This window comes from Engraulis encrasicolus, chromosome 18 (assembly GCF_034702125.1).
Source record: "Engraulis encrasicolus isolate BLACKSEA-1 chromosome 18, IST_EnEncr_1.0, whole genome shotgun sequence".
NCBI classification, from domain to species: Eukaryota; Metazoa; Chordata; class Actinopteri; order Clupeiformes; family Engraulidae; genus Engraulis; species Engraulis encrasicolus.
In genome coordinates, this window is record NC_085874.1 from 29,080,826 (window position 1) to 29,085,825 (window position 5,000).

The 5,000-nt window shown below is 45.1% G+C and overlaps 1 protein-coding gene across 1 annotated transcript in view; it reads left to right on the forward strand.

Annotated features, from left to right (window-relative positions):
- Positions 1-5,000, forward strand: part of pak6b (p21 protein (Cdc42/Rac)-activated kinase 6b) — a 45,777-nt gene that overhangs the window by 829 nt on the left and 39,948 nt on the right. The window lies entirely within an intron of this gene.

The window sequence follows — 5,000 nt, forward strand, 5'->3', positions numbered from 1 at the left end:
GATCTGCTTGATCTAGCCGACTGTATCTTCAGAATGACCTTTATACACTGACCAAAGGACATGATCAATCCTGTTGGTGCTGACCGCAATAATCCTGGACATTATCATTTCCTTTGGCACTGTGACTTCTGAATGGACACAGCTGTTTCAGTGATGCTCTCCAAGCTTATTGGTTGGTCACTTCCATGCTTTTTGGTCAGTCTGGCTGCCTCTTAGATAGCAGGACCAATGGGAGCAGATGAGAGTCTTCTCAACATGACACACACATGGAGTGCGTTCCAATATACCACCTTGCTTCCTCCACTTGTGCTTGTGGCCTCGTACCAGGAAGTAATACGTCATGATGACATCACTGACAACAGCATTATATTTCAATAACTCGCAAAAGCTCAATTGTAAAGTCCTTTTCTCATTTTCAAACAGGATGGTATATGAAGAATAGTCCCCCAAAAATTGTTTTTGCTAGGCTGACAGCAGGGAAACTTAATTGTTTTCTCCACGGAGGAGGGGCCAGGAGGCGGGGCGAGGCCACAAGCCCAAGTGGAGGACGCGAGGTCGCATATTGGAATGCACCCATGGCACCATTATTACAGCAACTAAACTTAAGTCCAAATCAGTTTCCACCAGGGCAGGATTGTTGTGAGGGCCATGAGGGCCATGAGGGCCATGACGCTCGTGCCCTCCCACTTTGGCCTTGTGCCCTTGAAAAAAATATCTGCCATAAAGCCACAGTGGCCTTGATGCCCTCTCTGACCAAGTTTTGCGCTTTAGCCTTAAGCCAGACACCTAATTGATTAAAAGGCATTAAAATGCATGAAATTGCTTCTAGAAAACTACAAATTTCCTTGGGGGAGGACCCCCAGACCACCCGTACAGTACTTTGTTTTCATGTATGGCCTTGGTGCCCCGGTTGTTCGCCTAAGTGCCCTTAAAAAAATTACAACTCAAAAGGTCAAGTGGCCTTGCCCCTAAAATGACGAAATTCCAGGCCTGGTTTCCACATAGCAGAAGAATGTAATCACAGCAGGTAGGCCTGAAGCATTATGTGACATCTAACCTGCTCTCCCCACCCCAGCCCTGTGTTATGTTCAAACCCATCACATCATGCAGTTACAAACGTGTGTTATTATGCTGTTTTTGTTCATGTACATATGCCCTGTGGTGTCACATACGTCATATGAATTTTAAGGTGACTTGGGTTAAAAGCATCTTGGGAACTCTATTATTGGGAGTGAAATAAAGCCACCACACCTAAAATGTGGTTTCTGAGTGACTTCTACGTTTATAAAATACCTTGACTCCTCCCCATGATTCTGTGAATTTTATTGTGGGCCTGCATTCAACCTTTTAGCAGTCTCTTGAATGAACGGGAGGACATATACACTACTGAGACAGAGCATTTACTAAAGTGAGGCTTGGGTTATCAGATTATATGGACATATCAATAACTCAAGTCAACAAAACTTGCTAATTCTGCTAATCCTGAAAGAAGTGATACAAAAAGAAAGGAAGGACTCCTACTTATATTTCAACGTTCATCAGATGTTTCACAGGAAAATCTAAAGCAACGGGGAGTGCTGTCCTTCCTCTCTTTTGTATTATTGATGTACTATGAATGGACATAACAGTCCAGTTTTTCAGTCTTGTGTACAAAGGCAGTATAACCGGTGGAATGAGGGCAATGAGAGGCAGGGATAAGTTGAATGGACACATAAGCAGGGTAGATCAACAGCAAAGAGCAAGGACACACACACCTAGAAATGTGTCAAACACATACACACACGCATGACGCACACACTAAAGAACTCATGCACACACACACACAAACACACGCACACGCACACGCACACAAACACACACACACACACACACGCACACGCACACGCACATTGTAAGTGTATTCCATGTGTGTGAGTCGTGCCTTTATCTAAACAGCCGCATTTGTAGAGTATACTAGTTCTACTAGTTAGATTAGCAGGTCTGTTTTCTTTTATTGCTGCCAATTTAACCACACAATGCTTTTGCGTGCCTCAATTCACCCAGGTGCTTTGGATGTAAGCAATCAAGGTCATGGTTCAAATGTAACTGAGGTCAACTGTGCTAGTTTGCCTCTCGGGGCTCAAACCCGCGACCTAGTCAATGCTCCAGTTGGGGCACGGGAGGCACAATACAGCTAAGTCTAGACCAGTGGTTCTCAACCTTTTTTGAACAAACGCCCCCTTGACCTCGTCATACAGTAAGCCTCCCAATGCCCCCTCGTCCTCATCATAGGCCTGCCAATGCCACCCTCAGTATTGAATAATGAAATAGACTAATGCCACCCAATGGTAACTAAGCCTCGCCCACACTCAGTTCAACGACCCCCCTAGGGCTCCCCAACGCCCCCTGGGGATCTGTAGCGTGCCCGTTGAGAAACACTAGTCTAGACCAGTGTTTCTCAAAGTGTGGTCCGGGGACCACTGGTGGTCCGCGACAGAGCTCAGGTCGTCCGCGAGTGGATTTCTACTTTTCCAAGACAAGCTAGAAGTAGGCTATATTTGTAACACAATTACAAAGTTAAACACATGGAAAGTCTTATTTTCACCACAATAATACAGGCTTGTAAACTAAATAAAAAGTAAGTGATCTGCATTGAAATTAGCCGTGTCAAATTAACACCCCTCAAATGTCAATTGAGTTGACAGGTGGTCCCTGAACACTTTTTGGGGGACAAAGTGGTCCTCGGTCTGAAAAAGTTTGAGAAAGACAAGTCTAGACCAGCTGCTCAGCGCTACCGAAACTGTATGAGACCTCAGGAGGGAGGTTCAGTAACGTTCTACCTCCAAACTCTACTAGTTTTGCATCTGTTGCAGAAAAAGTGGTAGACAAATATTCAGCACACCATCCATTACACAAGCAATTTGTCGCTCATGTTTTGAATGGATGTGAGGACGGTGTGCAGGATATGTGTATACTACTACTGCCAAATTACACCACTCTGGCCATCCCTGTTGATTATATAGGCATGGTTTTTAAGAGCACTTCACAGCAGGTCATGAAATGGTTTAAAAGTTGTAAAGAAAACACACACAGGCGCGCACACACACACACACAGGCGCGGTTCTTGCATTGAGGCGTTGCTAGGCAACCGCCTTAGGCCCCCAGCTTAGTCTCCAGCTGTAGGGGCCCCCCTCTGTCCCCTTTGCAAATGTCACATGGGCCTATAGCTGGTAATTGGGCCCCTTTGGACAGTAATTCACAGATTAATGGTGATTTTCTTAAATAATGAATTTTGTATGTTTAAATTGGAAACAAGAACAACACAATACATTACAAAAAAATACAGATTCTGTGCACACCCTCTCTTTCGCGTTAAAATGGACTATTCCATCCTTGCTGCCATGTGCGCCAGGCGAGTTCCTAAACATTCACACAACCAGTCTTCAGATAAGGAGGATAACAGTCAAGCCACACTCAACAAACTCTTCATGGTCAGTAACATCAAGCGGAGCACAAAAAATAGGAAGGCACAAGACGTTTGCAGACAGCGTTTGCTATGTTCAGTGTTGTTAGACTAAACGCAGCGTCACCACTTAAAAGAAACAATTAACACCCATAGAAGAAAACAACAGCCCTAACACCGGCAACCCCCTGATTTTTTTGACAATGCTATGAGAAGTTGAGCAAGAAAGGAAAGCAGGCAAGAAAGCAACTCCCGCATTGAGCGTGGAGTAGGTTACTGGATACTTCGAATAGACTTCTCAGGCGCGCGAGTGCAGGGAGAGTGAAGGCTGTGTTTCTGTTTATCTTGTGCACGCACGTCTTCAAAGGGTTTGTTCGGGCGACAGCTTGACAGAGAGCGCGTCTTTTGGTTTATGTAGTAAATGTCTCCTTGATTAGTTTTTGGAACTTAGGGTGTCTATAACGTCCGCGAAGACAATATCCACGTGAAAAGGCAAGCGCCTATAAACCGCTGTTCTGTCAGAAAAGAGTGTGCACCTGTAGCCTACTCTGTCAACTTCCCACAGCGACATTTAAAAGTCTACCATGATATCCAACATAGCCTACAACATAGGCTATGAGAAGTGCAGGCAAGATGGCAACTCGCGCATTGAGCGCGGAATTTGCTACTTCGATTACATGCCACGGGCACGCGAGCGAGGGGAGCGTGAACTGTGTTTCTGTTTAACCTGACTGCACGCGTGTCTCTTCTCAATGGGTCTGTTCAGGCAGGCTTGGGTCAGGGCGACCGTTTGACAGAGAGCGCGCTTTTCGGTTTATTCAGTAAATATCTCCTTGATTCGTTTTGGAAAGTTGTAATGTCTAACATCCACGAGGACAATATCCACCTGAAAACGCCAAATGCCTGCAAACCGCTGTTCTGTCAGAAAAGAGTGTGCACCTGTCGCCTACTTCCCACAGCGACATTTAAAAATCTCCCATGAAATCCAACATCCAACATATGAGAAGTGCAGGCAAGATGGCAACTCGCGCATTGAGCTCCACGGAATTGGCTACTTCGATTAGATTTCACAGGCACGCGAGGGGGGAGCATGAAGGCTTTGTTTCTGTTTAACCTGACTGCACGCGTGTCTCTTCTCAATGGGTCTGTCACATTGAGAGTAAATAGAATCTATTATCTATTTACTCTCAATGGTCTGTCAGTGTTCATGTAGGCTTTGGGTCAAGGCGACCGCTTGACAGAGAGCGCACTTTTCGGTTTATTTAGTAAATATCTCCTTGATTAGTTTTTGAAAGTTGGGATGTCTGTAACATCCACGAAGACAATATCCACCTGAAAACGCCAAATACCTGCAAACCGCTGTTCTGTCAGAAAATCTGTCCATCTGTCGCTTATCCTACTACTGTCTACTCCCCACAGCAGCATTTCAAAATCCTCCATGAAATCCCAAACCAACGTCACTTCAAATAGGTGACAGCAAGCATGGACATATGAAATAACACTTCAGTGAGGGGGGGAAATCACTCTGCTCTCATATCAAAGTGAAAGTGGGATTACA